General features: G+C 38.7%; 1 long non-coding RNA gene across 3 annotated transcripts in view; it reads left to right on the forward strand.

Annotated features, from left to right (window-relative positions):
• The first annotated feature begins 349 nt into the window (after positions 1-349).
• Positions 350-18,713, forward strand: part of LOC139127437 (uncharacterized) — a 61,637-nt gene continuing 43,273 nt past the window's right edge. The window contains exon 1 of one of the 3 annotated variants that reach the window (XR_011551002.1): positions 350-559. This is a non-coding gene — a long non-coding RNA (uncharacterized lncRNA). Of the gene's footprint in view, positions 560-2,753; positions 2,852-18,000; positions 18,123-18,713 lie in introns of those variants that run through there. The other 2 variants (XR_011551003.1, XR_011551004.1) reach the window with 2 other exon arrangements.

Raw genomic sequence — 18,713 nt, forward strand, 5'->3', positions numbered from 1 at the left:
TATATATATATATATATATATATATATATATATATATATATATATATATATATATGTATATATATAATATATATATATATATATATATATATTATATATATTATATATATATATATATATATATGTATATATATATATATATATGTGCGTTTGTGTACTAGTACTATCGAGACCATGTAGTAAGGAATTCACGCACTTATAGAGACCAGACTTGCGTAATAAAGCCAAAAGCCCTGGCTTCATAATGTTAGCTTTCCAATGGCCTAAGAACTGCCTAAATAGTGCTTACTAACGTTTTTATCGACTGGCCTCATTTTTCTACGCACCGGGAAAATGAGTGTGAAATTTGGAGTGTGAGGTGCGTGCCTCGCCAGGATCTACGCACCCGTAGTTTGCCTGAACGAGCGCCACCATTCGACAACGGTGATGTCAACACGTCCGCCATATTGCTATACTGCTTGCAAGCGTACAGTTCGACACGTCTGGGATCTGCCTCTCTTGCGCTGTGTGGTGTGCTTGTGGGACACGTCGTAGGTCCAAAGAGCTTCTTTCATTACAGGTTAGTACAACCATCATATTTAACTTGAACTAATGTTGAAAATTTCGCCGATTTTGCTTTTTTAATTAAATATGTGCCACCAGCTCTCAACCAGCGATCGATGACTCCTGACCAGCGCGATCAAGTTTAGTAGGGGTACAATTTCGGTGAACAATTTGGTCAGAAAAATAACTCAGTTTATCTCATTTTTGTCCGTTATAGCAAAGTTTGATACCCGATGTGTATGTCTTATACGAGGAACTGCTCGATGTTGCATGGTCATCATTTGAGCACAGTTCTGTGACAGAACTTAGCGACATTGGCACTTTGCATCAAATGCAGACAACTTTGCTTCGGTTCATTCTGCGGCTATGTCTCAACTTGACACTATGAGAAGTCGCCCGTAGGCTCCAGGGAATCATAAATAAACAAGAGAGCAATGCCACGCACGCTCAGTCACTGTTCTCGTCGAGTCCCGTGCGCAGATTTCGCGAGAATTTGACGTAAATGTCAAAAATACGACTTTTAATTGTGTATAGTTTTAAAGGTCACTCATCTCGCCAATCACAACGCTCGCTAAAAACTTTACGATCGGCCGTGGAAGCTGCAAAATCGTGGCCGTGCGATGAATTTCGATTCATTCCACTGATTGAAGGCACAGGCGATCACAGAAAAATGACCAGAAAACGCTTTTTTGAGCTCGGAGAATATTATCCTGCTGAGGGACACATGCACGTTAGCATGAAACACGGGCTCTTGACTCGGTGCAGGCGGTCCGCTGGCCGTCGCTGATACAATAAAAATCAAGTTTGATTTTTGTTGTATCGTTGACGGCTGGCGGTTCGCCTGTATTGTACTTTGGGTCAAGAGCCTGTGGCATGAACGATCGTGAGTAATTACAAGATTATCGTAAAAACACTTTATTTCACCAGTGCATTCGACAAACACCATAAACTGGAAATTTAAATAATCGGAAAACTGGTCATGAATAAAAACCGAACTCGATGGTATAATGGGCGAACTCGGCTCTCAAACTTTGCCAAAACGATAGATCATGCAATGCTTGACCCGGAAAAAACATTGGAGGTCACGAATAAAATCAGCCCTAAATACAGCATAATCTTGAAAATACCCTACATTTTCGGCCCAAAATTCCAAACTGGACGTTAAAAATTACACTGATCGGGAAAAAGTCGATTGCTTACAGTAGAATCGGTCGATTTTCAAGCGGTTTTCGGCAAAAGAAGCCTCGAAATATGCTTTGGATATTGATGTTTCGACTGCGCATGCGTAGTCAGTTGACCCCACGCTATTGCATGTTTTTCCAGGGCAAAGCAAAATCATCTTGCTAACGGTTGTTGCGAGAGGGCGCTGGCGGGATGACGTCAGGATCTATTAACATATTTAATGAGGGTTTTATGTTTCAACAACAGGTTCTCATAGTGCTTGATGCAGGAGTCGCAAGCATTTTATATGCTTGCTTGCAGTGTTAATGTCGTCGGTTTCGATAGACACCAAGCCCAGTTTTCAACATTGTCATATTGCCAGTACAGTCTGAGTGTTTTGTCTAAATTTGCAGACAAATGCCGATTTGTAAATGGTCGATGTATACTCTGACATAAGCAATTACCATGTTGGACTAAATCACATTTATTTCTATGCAATACACTGTATAACTCAACAGAGTTTTGAAACTAAAGTTGAACAGTATTACAGGGGTTTCGTTAAAAGCCGGTCATACGGCCGCCTGTTATTACCTGAAAATCGTGTAATTGTTGTGCTTCCTACAGAAATGAATAGCTAGTAACAAATAGCATGTCGCCAAAAGTTTACAATGATCTGTATCCTTAATGCCTAATTACTTGTTTTTCAACACTTTTGGGGTGTTTTCAATGAAAATTTTGTGTTCATTCGTTCGCATTTGTCGATCGCGCAATGCCTCGCTAAGCTTACAGCACTAGGTACCGCCAGTACCGCACGGAATCACAGGCGCTCCTTAGCTGGGTCGTCTGCTAAGTAGATCGATTTTCAGATCGATCTATTGATCCCGTAGTCGATATGCCCGCCACTGCAACCTAAATAGGTTAACCTAATTAGGTTGCAGTGGCGGGCATATCGACTACGGGATCAATAGATCGATCCGAAAATCGATCTACTTAGCAGACGACCCAGCTAAGGAGCGCCTGTGCACGGAATACGTCGATACAACGTACACAGCTGGCTGGAGGTCAGTGAGCTTGTCGGCCATGAGATGTGAGTGAAGTGATTCAGTTGGGTCGAAATGGAGAAATACAGACGGGTTGATGACGAAAGGTACAGTTTATGGCAATTTCTCAGATCATATTGATACTTATGCGGCGTTTTATGAATATTTATCAGGAAATGTTTCTTCTGAATGCATCAGCATTCGCCCCTACAGCGATCCACTAGCCTAGGGTTGTAAAATGTAAACAACACCTTGGCATTGGTGGTCGACGTTCGCTCTCGGATTTTAATGATTTTCTTTACGTTTGACTTGCCTTAACTCCGTGGGCATATAAATATCAAAACTGAATAAATGAAGGTGTAAACTTCAGCAGACTGTGACGTTCAGCGGTTGGCTGTAGCACAGTCCTCATACACGGCAATGCAGGAAGTCCGGAAATGAAATAAACCGGCCATGGCTGCTATAGCCTGCACCTATCGCTAAAGTTCGAAGACTGCTTTCCTGCATCAAAAGCCGCAATAATTCATTCAAAAACCCCGCATCGATGGCTTCCAATACATCTCTGAATTCATATCTTGTATGCTTTTTGTGTTGAAGACGATGCATTTTTGAGTGTATCCAAAAAAACGAACACTTTCATAAAACGAACACTTTTTTACAACAGCTGCCGTTGATGATTTTAAAGTAGATCCAGGCTGTCTAATGTTGGTCCCTGATCCTTTGAAAAATGTAAATAAAGTAGAAATGCGGAGCGACTGAGGGCTAGTGTACTAAGGTCAAAGTCAAAATTCATAGAAATTTTCATTCTGTTCTACCAACAATCACTTGAAATGACTATTTTCAGTGGTGAACCATAGAGTCATCATAGAGGAAAACTGCATCCTAAATTGTACAAGTGAGATAACAATTTAATACTAGCTGCTAAAGTTCTTTGGCTGGATGCAGATTCCTTTGTACAGGATTCAAAATACCCGGTGGTCATGCGTCAAAAGACCACCAATTATCTCATTTGGACCACCAGATTCTGTTGTGGGTGGTCAATGTTGACCACCAAATTTTCGGAGGTCACACTAGTGCTGCAAAGCTGTAAGTCTTACATTCCTCTCACAGTTTATTGCTAGGAGTATCCAGAAACAATATATTATCCTCAGAGATAGATATAGCAGTTATCTAGTACACATCTTGTCTGTTCAATCAACGTCCCTCCACTTTGGTTTAATGTCAGTCCTTCAACCCCACTCCAATCTACCCAAGTGAGGCGTTCCTTTGGATAGACAATGTCTCTCTTTGTTTTACTGTTTTATACTGCTATGATTATTGTGATTAAGTCTGCAAATGTTGCATAACATCTCATTGTACAAAACTCTGACAAAACTTCATAAGTCCAAAAAAATGCAATAATTGTCATGTTATCAGCAGTAATTGTCATTTCTTGATTACTCAGTTTGTAATTCTGTCAAAACTTACAGTCAGTCAGTCACTCATGCACTCATTTCAAGTTGTGAAAATACTGAAAATTTTCTAGTGGATTTTACTTGGCATGCAACATAGACCAACGTAACACGAGTAGCAGCATAGTGGAATGGTTCCAGAACAAGATGTCAGCCCACTATTCACCCCTATGGACCCTGACCTCCACAAGAATTACACTCTGACAATGACAATTATTTTTGACCACCAGAATTTTGCAATTGACCACCAAAATTTGAATCTGGTGGTCAACTTGACCACCAAACAAAAAAATAAATTTCGAACCCTGTTTGTAGATGATCATAATGACATATTTCTGTAAGCAATGCTTGAAATAAAACTTGTAACTTACCGTTTGTGGTTGATGAACTGTTTTGTCCAGTTTGTAAAAAGCTAATTTGGAACCGTGCATTGGTGGGTGAGGGGTGGGGGTACGTACCAAACATCCACATGTTCGGTGGTTGGTATGGCGTGGTCCCCTGTAATTTCCATATGGCCCCCTGTTTCAAAACTTAGTGAAACCCCTGCATTGTCTTTTGCAAAATCTTTTTTTAATATCACCATGATTGCTATAATACAAGAGGTCCAATTGATGGCTTTAAAATATTGGTTTCAAAAGTCTGTTGTTGAAAGGGGTATTGATATTGAAATTGACAGTTTATAAAGCTCAGCTGATAGATAGCACACAGCCATCTGTGTTTATACAAGAGATGAAGTATAACGGTATGTTCACTGCAGCCCAGCAGCGCCCTGTTTTGTCCAATGCTTCACAGAGCGCGTATACCTATATTGGGGTCATGACTGAGGTCATTTTCCGTAGTTACTGTAAATCAATATGGCGGCGCCCATGTTAGTCATCGCTACAGCTGTCAAGCGTAAGCTACGCAACGCAAAGTTTGAGCTTATGAGAATTAAGCAAGGGCGATTTCCATTGTGACCTACCGGTACATGGCCTTTTCGATGAACTAGATGCCAATGCAGAAGTGTTTGAGCTCATTCGGCTGTATTCAACCCGCAATTCAATGCGCATTGAAGAGTCTGAAACACCGTGTACAGTAACTCTGAAATTTACCTGGTTGAACAAAGTCAACTATCCTTGGCCGTGGAGCCAGCTACGAAAATCAGCAGCTGTTACTGAGGTCAGTGAAGGCTCAGCGTATGGAAGTTATCTGTACCGATGACAAGCCCATGATCGTGCGGTATAGGAAGACATCAGAAACAGCGACGATCAACTTCCACTATGGCTGTTGGAACAAACATGGGGTTCCTCAACATGTTTGAATGGTGAATGTCCTGGAGAAATTTGAACTGCTGAGGTTAGACGTTCTTGTTCAAGTTTTGAAATCATTTCATAGCAGTGAAGAGTTCACATTTTTTTGGCCTTTTTTCAAAGCATGAAATCAGCAGATGTTTTTGCACATGTTCAATCATACAGATAAAAAAAAAAATTGATATTTCATCAAAGTTGTGTGATCTTTATTACTTTGCTTGAAAGTTAACTGTTGCATACAGTAAATTACAGTCCATATTCCTTACATACAATGGTGGTTTCAGAATGAAAGGCATCCTAAATATTAACAAGATAACTTGTCAATAAAAACACTACATGCGTTTATTTCTTAACCATTGGTCAAACATTTATTCAAGTATTACCTCTTTGAAAGCTCTGCTGCAATGTTCAACTCATCAAATGAAGTGAACTTTTGCAGTCCCATGAAGAAATTCTTTAAACTAAATTTTACAAATTCAGACTTTACAAATTCCATTAAAATGAAGCCAAATATTAAAATTACATTACTTCAAAAACCTTTGGATATAGGCTCAGCAGTGATTGTGAAACTAAATTATGATCTCACTTAATTCTAAAAAATTGAAATTCTTTGATATATTTATCAAAGCACAAAGATCATTCTCAGACAAAAACTGAATTCAATCTTACACTTAACTGTTTAAAAATTTCATTCTCAGCTGTTTATGATTTTCTAATAATCCTACAAAATGTTTAACAATGAGCTTCTAACTTATATAGGCAAAACTTATCAACATCTTTGTATACCTATTATATCCATTCAAATTTACACTGTGAAGGCATGCACAATTTTGCATCCAAAGCTCATCACTTCAATGTATTTTTCAGAATTTTACTTATTTTCCCACTCACTGCAGACCGTTTAATTTCCCCCATAAATTTGCAGCTGCAAATTTCACAAGATTCAGAGGAACACTGCTTCTCATTGCCACAAAAACAGTAACTCGGGTCATCATAATATCTGTCTGGAATATATTTGGCATTCTCTATGGCTTTCAATCCCATATGACCCCCCTATAATTATCAGAACAGGGGTCTTGTGTGCGTAGCCAATACAGTAGTACGTATTCATGCCTGAATATGAGAGACCATCTGTTCTGGGGTGTTGAATTACAACTGTATTCAAGTAAGCGCAAATGCTTGGCTTCTCTTCCCTCCATTGTATTAAGACCCAACCCCATATTGAACTTCCTTTGTAACGTTCTGCTTTTTAGCTCACATTTGGTTTTACCAATGTGAGTTTATCGTATAGGCTGAAGTCGGTGGCGTCTGTATGTATGTGTGTATGTATGTATGTATGTATGTATGTATGTATGTATGTATGTATGTATGTATGTATGTATGTATGTACAGTATGTCCGTCAACATCAAAACACGCAAACCACTGCACGTTTCAGCTTGGTATTTGGTGTGTGGATGCATCCTGGGCTATAGATGGGATTTTGTTCAAATGAAGTCTGCATTGCCAAAATTATGCAAATGAGCTTACAAAATTTGAAAATAGTTAAGAATTAATAACTCAAGAACCGCCGTTTTGATTGCTTTGAAAATTTGTGTGCAAGTACCTTAGGTTAACCTTATACAGTTTTTTTTGCTCACGTGTTCACACACGTGAGCATATGGTTTAGCCATGTCTGTCTGTGTGTGTGTGTGTGTGTGTGTGTCTGTGTGTCCGTGTGTCTGTATCCCCATTATCTCAAAAACGGCTGAACGTATTTCAGTCAAATTTGGTAGACATCTTCAGAATTCAAATGGCTAGAACTGAAAAGGTTTTGGTGGGCGTGGCTTGCATATTAATGAAGTTATCACAGTTTTAATTTTTCTGATACATGGTAGTCTATGGGAAGCATGGTTTCTGGACATCTCGACCCCTAACCAACTCGACCCCGGTCAACTCGACCCGCTACCAACCTAACCCTGGTTAGACCTTATAGCCTTGCTCCTTCATGCCAAATATCAAAGTCACAGGTCTTGCAAATTTTGAGAAGGAGATTTTTAAAGTATTATTTTTCTGATTTTTCTATGACCTTTGACCTCCCCTATACCTATGCAGCTAAGCTATGGCAATGGCTTATTCTGGCCTATGTTAAAGTCCAGGACAGCCAGCGTCTATTGGACAATGGCCAGTAGGGGACCGAATTGCTCTCCACAATTTTGGGGATTCCACTTGACCTTTGACCTTGGCATCTTCCTGCAACTCATTTATTATGTGCATTTCTAATTCTTAGCTAGCCAATAGAGCTAGAGGTCTGATTTTTGGTATATAGGGATAACTTAGCAATACAAATTTTTTGACAAAATGTCATGTGATCTCGATGACCTTTGACCTCAAATATACATATATGGCCATAACTAAGTACCACAAGTGCTACACCCTTCATATTTGGTATGATGGGAGACCTTATAACATCACATCCTGTACCTCATTAATTATGCGCATATCTTATTCTGAGCCAGCCAATAGAGCTAGAGGTCTGATTTTTGGTATATAGGTATAATTTAGCAATACAATTTTTTTGACAAAATGTCATGTGACCCGATGACCTTTGACCTCAAATATACATATATTGCCATAACTAAGTAACCCCAAGTGCTACACCCTTCATATTTGGTATGATGGGAGACCTAATGACACCACATCCTGTACCTCATTAATTATGCGCATATCTAATTCTGAGGTCTGATTTTTGGTATACAGGGATAACTTAGCAATACAAATTTTTTGACAAAATGTCATGTGATCTTGATGACCTTTGACCTCAAATATACATATATGGCCATAACTAAGTAACCACAAGTGCTACACCCTTCGTATTTGGTATGATGGGAGACCTTATGACATCACATCCTGTACCTCATTAATTATGCGCATATCTAATTCTGAGCCAGCCAATAGAGCTAGAGGTCTGATTTTTGGTATATAGGGATAACTTAGCAATACAATTTAACTTGATTTTAGTCATTGAAACTTGCTATATACATCAAAGATACTGTGATATAACATTATTGAAAGTCAAAAGACATTTTTACTTCAGCCAATTCCTAATTTGCATATTAAATGAATTTTCATACTTAGGGATATTCATCTGAATTGACTTGATCAAAATTGATGTAACTTGCTATGTACATTTCAGACACTGTAATACAATATTATTGAAAGTCATTAAGCATTTTCTCTTCAGCCAATTCCTAATTTGCATGTTTAATGAACTTTCCTAATTAGAGATATATATCTGAATTGACTTGACCAAAGTTGACAAAACTTGCTACATATATTGCAGATACCATGATACAACATTATTGACAATCATTAAGCATTTTTACTTAAGTCAATTCCTAATTTACATATTAATGAACTTTGCTTATTAGGGATATATACTGGGATTTACTTGATCAAAGTTGGCAAAACGTGACAACATTGATGATTATACCTGGTTAAAACAACATCGAAAGTCATTTCACATTTTCATGTCAGCTAATTTACAATTTGCATATCTAATGAGCTTTCACAGCTCGGCATATATGGCTTGAAGGACTTGGCCAACGGTAATTACACTTGCTATATAAAATGGTGATACAATGACAGCAGTCAAAGAACTTTAATATTTTTATTTCAGCTAATTACATATTTGTATACTTCATGACCTTTGAGAATTAATCGGCGGTGATTATTGTTCATTATGTTGATCATAATACTTTCAATGAAGTTGCAAACATGTGGCAAAGGTTCAAATTTACACATAACTGTATGAAACACGTGAGCATTTTCAGTTCATATCTGGTTAAATATTGTGAAGATATCCTTAATTTTGTATTTTTGCTGAATTTTTTGTGATTTTTCTCATTTTCAGTAAAAATTTTTCTTCTCTGAAACCGCCGGCCCAATCGCTCTCAAATTTGGGTTGTCTCTTTGCAAGGGTGTTACTCTTCTAATTTGTTGAAATTATGACAAAATTGGGAAAATTACTATTTTTGTGCAATTTTGTCATTTTTGGTCAAAAAATCTTAGACAGTGTTTCCTTTTTAAAATCCCTGGACAGACAGCTTTCATATTTCGTACACAGATGTACAGAGATGACAATAGTTAGATATGTGGAAATTGTCCTGAAATATAAAAAATTGTATTTTTAAGACAATATTGTCATTTTTGGTAAAAAATTGTATTTTTAAGACAATATTGTCATTTTTGGTCAAGAAAACTTTATCTCAACATTGCTTGTTTGATAGCTTTGTAATTTGGTATATAAAGTCCCTTGTTTGATAGCTTTGTAATTTGGTATAAAGTCCCGAAAGATGTTATTAGATAAATTTCCTGCTCAAAGTGTTGGGAAACCCCAAAATTTGTATATTTTAGGTACTTTTCTCAGTTTGTGACCTTAAATGACCTATACTAACCCAGGATATGTTGTGAGACAATTTTGAAGGCTGTGAACATAATTTTGTCATATTTGATACCAATTTGTAGGAAAATTTGATCCAGAAAACAAAGCTGAGGTGATTTTTTTCATTTTGGACCAATTTTTGCAACTTTTCTATGTAAGACATACAAAAACTGATGAGAAATTTGGATCCAGGATAATTCCAGATGTTGTAATCACCACCCACAGTGGAAGGCATTTCACTATCTGTAACTAACTTAAGTGCTGTTTACATTAGAATGATAACACTCATGTCATTAATTAAAAATCTCCGAGGTTGTAAATGTACTTCCTGTCATTTGGTCTTATGTAATACCAAGGGGTGGACATTTGATATGCAGGAGGGGGTAGGGTTTAGAAGATCAATGATGTAGCATTACTTTTTTACCAGATCCCTTGTGCATTTTTTGCCCACTCCCACCTTTTCTTTTTATCAAGCCTTCTCTGTGTTTTTGTTGTTGACATTTGCTTATGTATTTAGGATCTGCTTCTCCCATTGCTATAGAAGTTGATAGGCATGTTCCTAAAGATGACCTCCAGTACCTAAGTTGGAGACTTTATTTGCTTTTATCATTCTTGCTTTTCCAGGTTTAAATATTTCTCGAATGGACCAATTCAAACCGAATGTGAGCACATTGTGTACTTGACGGTATTTTTGCATGAAGCACTGTACTTTCCAACAACAGTGAGTGTCTAACTGTATCTTGAAGTCTTCAACATGTCCGCCGAACACAGACAATTCTTGCTGCTTCTGCTATCCATCAAGCATCAGCAGAGTCTAACTGTCAGCATAGCAATGTTAGTATCACAAACCCCCCACAGCCAGCACTTGATGGGCTGTGGGAAACTCTTATTAATTCCACCACGCCTAGTCAGATCGAAAAATACCTCTCCACTTCAGATAAATTTAAAAAATAATTATGCAATCATTGCTACGTAATCTGTGTCAAAATTTGAAGAAAGCAATAATGCAAGTTCTAGTCTTCTCTGAATTATGTATTAAGATCTGTAAGATGTAAGACAACAGTCAAACGTCACACACAAAAACACAATATCCATTATATATATATATATATATATATATATATATATATATATATATATTTTTATATGTATACAGATGTCTTCTTTGGAAAGTGCAGTGCTTCAGTCCTCATTGGAAAGTACAGTGCTTCATGCAAAAAGCAGAACGTTACAAATAAAAATACAAATGAATTCAAGTGCAAAGTAATGATATCTGCATTAAACTTAAACAACAGATATTATTACTTTATACTTGAATTTATTTATGATATATATATATATATATATATATATATATATATATATATATATATATATATATATATATATATATATATATATATATATACAGTGTGTGCATGAGAGAGAGAGAGAGAGAGAGAGAGAGAGAATTATCTTACCTCCTGCCTGAACCTGTCTGTTTTCTGACTAAGTAACACACAGCCCTGCCATGCACAGCTTACATACATACATACATACATACATACATACATACCGGTACATACATACATACATGCATACATACATACATACATACATACATACATACTAGCTCTGCATGGCAGGGCTGTGTGTTACCGGTGTTATGTAGCCTGTCAGCCTGTGGTGGGAGGCCGTGTAATGCCGGTAACACACAGCCCTGCCATGCAGAGCAAACATACATACATACATACATACCCTTACGGAAAATTGAGATCTACATCTAGTCCACATTAGATCTACAGTAGACTTTATTTTAATTGGGCAGTAGATGAACTGCTTCATCTACTTTTGTGCATACTAATGAGGTCATAGTTCAGAGAGTAGATGAAATGTAGACAAAATGTGGATGAAAAATTAGATGAAATTTAGATCTCAGGTAGATGAAATGTAGACAAGATGTAGATCTGTTGCTTCGTCTACTTTTGTGCATATTAATCATCAGGTCATAGTTTAGAGAGTAGATAAAATGTAGATGAAAGGTAGACAAGATGTAGATGGAATAAATTACGTATAAGATAGCTTAGACAAAGAACAAGAAATTAGTGAGGCATGGAGATCTTGCAAAAGTGTTGAAAATGAAAATGTAAGTATGTTAACATGTCAATCAATTTTTAGACTTTAAAAATTGACCGATGGCCATGGTGTAGCACAGGCTAGGGCTGCAGTTCATGATGAGTATCACAATATTGCATATCACAACAACATCCTCTTGATGTAATTTGCTGGCAACTTCACTGAGCACCATGGTATCAATGGACCTTTGCATAATATGAGATATCTCACGCTGGAAAAATCAATCATTCAATGACCGATCATGAGTGGTATTCAGGTCGAAACAGAGAGTAGAACATTGTGCATGCTTAGGCCTACTCAATTTTTCAAAATCTTTCTCAACTGTACATACATCATTACATGATTAACAGAACAAACTGCATACAAAGCATTTCAGTACATTCAACGACGCTTTATTAAAAAATTTAGAACTGAAATATTCTACATGTTACACAATCAAAATTCATATGGTCGTGGTATTAAAACAGGCGATCAACAAACCTTGCCTACCTCACGGGCCTACCTTACAAGTTGCATTACAATTACCGCAGTACCAGTACAGCTGTATACTGGCAGTGTAGAGGCACTGCCATCGTCAAGTTATCGATGCCAACCTATGTCTCAACCCGATGTAATTCTCGATCGGAACACTTTCTATGCATATCAGAATTGATGTCACATTGTTTCCACGGTGTACAGATGACGAAAATGTGCTTGAAAAATAAGATTTGTTGAAGTACGAATGGTGAGCAGGCTGGCTTCTCTCCCCGATATGCATTGATATGCTGAACCGTTGAAAACATGGCGCCTTCTGATTGCGCATGCGCATAAGGTCAACTCTCACAGTTGACCCGGAAATCGAAGCCAGTTACAAGGTCATTTACTCTAAAAGAGCAAGAGGTGGAGGCTGAAAGGTGGTGGGGAGATCAGTCCATGCGCGAACTCTCCATGAAAATGCAAGAAAATACGTCGCTCAGGTGAAAAAATTACTTAAAGCAGTACTGGTAATTTTTAAAGCTGACTTGTGTTATGCATGTGTACTGAAATGCCATTGCCAAAATAACACTGTAATGTATTATGTAGTCTTATCTTCTTTTTTTTTACGTGGCAATGATAACAATGTCAATACAATTATTTGTAAGTTGACTGAGAGATAGGGCCGTGGCTGCTGATTTTCACACGATTCAGAAGTGACTCAATGATACTCAGAAAGTTTTATACGAGGATAGTTTTGATTTTATTTTTTACAATTAAAAGCAGCTGGGATATCAAACAGGTTCGTTTGATTGTTTGCTGGATATGAAGCCGAGGAAATAAAGTTATCAGTTAACAAATAGCTCACTTGCATATTTATGAAGTTTTGTAATTAGTCACATAACTCCAAGAAAAAAACTTACGAATTAGATCTGGGTCCGGCCCGTGGTTAGATGCAACTGTATTGACCCATCTGAAGAAAGTATCACTGAAAACATTGTTTTTTTTATTCTTTTTATTGTGATTCACTTTAAAGTCACTTTTTCAAAAATTAATTACTGGATAATCTTTACATTTTTAACATTACACAAAATTGTAGTTTGATTCCTGTGATATTTTGCATTTGTGTTCCTCGAGTTAAACAGGAGTGCCTTAATTAGGATGAAAAAAATTAATTCACTAATTTCTTCTCTCTATTGTTGTACAGTATATATTCAAATGTAAGGTAAAATGTCTTGTCTTTTACTGATGCCTTCTCGCATGGATCCTGCAGTTTGCCAATCATATTTGAAGGGATTGGATTGTTGGACATAGTATACAGCAAGAAACAGTACATTAGATTAAATGTAGACAAGATGGTGATTTTTGAAGTAGAAGTAGATGAGTCTTTGTTTGCCTAAGTGAATTTTGTAGATGAAACTCCCTTAGATTGGGTGGTAGATCAGTGTAGATCAAGCGTAGACGAAGTTAGTGCGAAATGTAGACATAGTCATGTCTGGTGTGGACAATATCTGTAGACAAAGCTTCATGTATAGTAGACAAACTGCTGTGGCTGTTCATCTACAAAACCCTGATGTAGATCTACATAAAGTCTACTGCAGACGGTCCGTAGATCTACTCTCATCTACTGTGGACTTAGGTTTTCCGTAAGGGTACATACATACATACATACATACTAGCTCTGCATGGCAGGGCTGTGTGTTACCGGCGTTAATTGGCCTCCCACCACAGCCTGTGGTGGGAGGCCGTATAACGACGGTAACACACAGCCCTGCCATGCACAGCAAACATACATACAATACATGCATACATACATACATACCAGCTCTGCATGGCAGGGCCGTGTGTTACCGGCGTTATGTGGCCTCCCGTGACCACAGCCTGTGGTGGGAGGCTGTATAACACCGGTAATACAGCCCTGCCATGCACAGCTTACATACATACATACATACATACATACATACATACATACTGGTACATACATACATACATACATACATACATACTAGCTCTGCATGGCAGGGCTGTTTGTTACTGGTGTTATGTGGCCTGTCAGCCTGTGGTGGGAGGCCATGCAATGCCGGTAACACACAGCCCTGCCATGCACAGCAAACATACATACATACATACATACATACATACATACATACATACATACATACTAGCTCTGCATGGCAGGGCTGTGTGGTTACCGGCATTAAGTGGCCTCCCACCACAGCCTGTGGTGGGAGGCCGTATAACGACGGTAATTCACAGCCCTGCCATGCACAGCAAACATACATACATACATGCATACATACATACATACCAGCTCTGCATGGCAGGGCCGTGTGTTACCGGCGTTATGTGGCCTCCCCGTGACCACAGCCTGTGGTGGGAGGCTGTATAACACCGGTAATACAGCCCTGCCATGCACAGCTAACATACATACCGTACATACATACATACATACATACATACATACATACAACCCCCGGTACATATATACTAGCTCATGACGGGATGCTTGCATCTAAAAAACAGTGCACTTTTTTGAGCTCTTTCTGCACTGATAATATGCAATCTACAGTAGTTATATTTAGAGGTTATTACCCAATATCGCCTGTTCCTGTGTCGTATCAGCATGAATGTCATTTGTGCTGCGTCAGACACAAGACGAAGTCAAGTGTCTGACACAGCACAAATGACATGAATGCTGATACGACACAAGGAACAGGCGATATTGGGTAATAACCGATTTATCATATACCCATGCCCATAATTTTAGGGAATTTTAACTAATAGAACGAAAAACCTTTAATTTTGAGGCTTTACTTTATTACGCCTTGCGCATAAATATCAGAATGTTTATGTGAACAGGCTTCATTCATAAAGTATACGACGAAGATGTCAACATCACGCGCGACATCGCTGCAAGTCGTCCATATCTCAATGAAACCCAAGAAGAAAGACACCGGGATACAAAAATCGTCATACAGAAGGAACATTTTAAGGTGCAATATGCTAGTACAACTGTAACCGATCAAAAACTGCTCAGCTTTAAATCTATCCTGATTTCGATCGTCGTACGGCACGGAGCTCGCGCGGAGAGGGGACGCCATTTTGTTAGTTTACCTTTAGAGTTGCCATGTCAACAGTCGTCGCACGCGCGACATCGCTGTCACGCCACGCGCTCACTACCTGTTCGGTGGAGACCGTGCACAGCAGTGCCGGCGCCGTGCGAACGGCAGAATGTTTGCTAGAACTTGACCAAAAAAATACCATGGGAAAACATTTCAAGACTCAACCTGATATTTCCGTATTTTGCAGCCAGAAATACCCGCGTTCCTCGAAGCCCTTCAAGTTTTTACGTCGGGGACATCGCTTCCCAGGCGGGGAGCGGCGGCCATTTTGTTGTTTACGTTGTTTACCAACAAACTGCTAATGTAGTTCGGGAAAACTCTAAAACTGATGACGTTCATCATGCATATCTCGACGTTTACCGTGAAATATCACGGCCGATATTTTACGTTGAACGTCACTCGGATGTAGCAATATGGGCATGGGTATATGATAACAGATATAATCAGACATTACATAACGCTTAGTCAACAACTTCAGATACCAATAGCTTGGCCGGTACTACTTTATGCCATTGCAAGGTATTGTACAGCGAAGCGGCACAAACTCAGTCTCGTGTAAACCTTGACAACAGTATTATCATTTCAGGACATCGGAATTTGTTCCTACTTTTATTAATTTGAACTAACATATGGCGTGTAGTATATTTATAGGTCCTATTCTGTGAAAATTAGGGTACAATGTTCAAAGAAGTTCAAGGCGAACGATTATCTGTATGAGTGAAGTGTGTAAGGCAAAGATGTCTTCCCTGTACACCCACTTAATTGCTATCTCTAATCACATATTGCAAACAGCTTAGGAGATGGCAAATAACTTTAATTAGGAGCTCCATAGCCCTTCAAACCCCTATTTCAAGGGTGAATGTGCATTGAATATGCATTGTTTTTTAGATGGAAACGTCCCCCAATGTCTGCATGGCAGGGCTGTGTGTTACTGCTTATACGGCCTCCCACCAGAGGCTGTGGTGGGAGGAGACATAACGACGGTAACACACAGCCCTGCCATGCACAGCATACAGACAGACATACATACATACATACATACATACATACATACATACATACATACTAGCTCTGCATGGCAGGGCTGTGTATTACCAGTGTTATGTGGCCTCCCACCACAGCGGCTGTGGTGGGGGGGGCCGTATAACGACGGTAACACACAGCCCTGCCATGCACAGCTAACATACATACATACATACATACATACATACATACATACATACATACTAGCTCTGCATAGCAGGGCTGTGTGTTACCGGCATTATGTGGCCTCCCACCACAGGCCGTACCGGTATAATGCCGGTAACACACAGCCCTGCCATGCACAGCTAACATACATACATACATACATACATACATACATACATACATACACACACACACATACATACATACATACACATACACACACATACATACACACATACACACACATACATACATACATACATACATACATACATACATACATACATACATTAATACAATGTAGCTCTGCATGGCAGGGCTGTGTGTTACCGGCGTATGTGGCCTCCAACCACAGCCTGTGGTGGGAGGCAGTATAATGCCGGTAATACGTACACAGCCCTGCCATGCACAGCTAACATACATACATACATACATACATACATACATCGCATCCCACCACAGCCTGTGGTGGGAGGCCGTATAACGCTGGTAACACACAGCCCTGCCATGCACAGCTAACATACATACATACATACATACATACATACATACATACATACATACATACATACATACATACATACATTTAGTTGTGCATGGTAGGGCTGTGTGTTACCGGCGTTATGTGGCCTCCCACCACAGCCTGTGGTGGGAGGCCGTATGACGCCTGTAACACACAGCCCTGCCATGCACAGCTAATATACATAGATACATAGATACATACATACATACATACATACATACATACATACATACATACATACATACATACCCCTGGTACATACATAGTAGCTCTGCATGGCAGGGCTGTGTGTTACCGGCGTTATGTGGCATCCCACCATAGCCTGTGGTCGGAGGTCGTATAATGAGCAAGAACTGGTAACACACAACCCTGCCATACACAGCTAACATACATACATACATACATACATACATACATACATACATACATACATACATACATACATACATACATACATACATACATACATACATACATACATACATATATACATACATACATAAGGCTTACAAGGAAAAAATAACATGCTTTGTTTCATGAAGCGATATGAAGTATTAAACTTTCATCTCTAAGTTGTAAATAACCAAGGTTGCTACTATATAATAGAATCGTCAGTTATATTTAAACCTTTATTTAAGTGACCGTCAACCTGTAATAACTAATGGAGCTGAAGTTTTTCATATTGCCGTTGGTGCAAAGAGGGATACTACCCCGCACTGACAGGCTGAACTCAAACTCAAAATAACTGCATGTTTCACACAGTTCATCAATCAAATGCGAGGTGTTTGCCGGGAAAAAGAGTCCCTGCACATACCGGTATGTCATTATCCATAATCGCTGCCATTAACATAGTATATTTCCCAAGGGACACACGGCGACACGCGTATGCATGCAGGTCCGTAAGCGCATATACGTGTGGCCATTTCAACGCGAGCGCAGTAATCAAGATATGAAAATTCTTTCAGGTTCAGTTTTTTTATTTCTCTATATAATGGCGAAATTTTAGTGTCCTTCTGTTCATTTGGAATTTAAAAACAACTGTTGGTTTCAGAATTTTGAATTTCGGCACTCGCGTTATAAAAACAACCATCTTTTCTACAGTTGGTGAAATCGATGTGTAATCTGCCATAGCCGTCAATGGAGTAGCAATATTCATTGACTGCACGGCGAATACGGCAATTTCAGCCTGACTTGATTTCAACAAAAGTTATCAATAGTGATTGAAATTATAGTTGTAAGGCTCAGAAATTATCAAACAACAATCGTATGATTTTAAAATTTTGAATCATGGCATAAAACTATCAATTTGATACGATTTTCTTGGGAAGGTGGTTGTTGCTATGAAGTTAGCGCTTGCCTGGTAACTGGCAATAGCAGTGAGAAATAGTGACATTTGGCAACCTGCCG

This window comes from Ptychodera flava, unplaced genomic scaffold (genome assembly GCF_041260155.1).
Source record: "Ptychodera flava strain L36383 unplaced genomic scaffold, AS_Pfla_20210202 Scaffold_32__1_contigs__length_2955704_pilon, whole genome shotgun sequence".
Classification (NCBI taxonomy): Eukaryota; Metazoa; Hemichordata; class Enteropneusta; family Ptychoderidae; genus Ptychodera; species Ptychodera flava.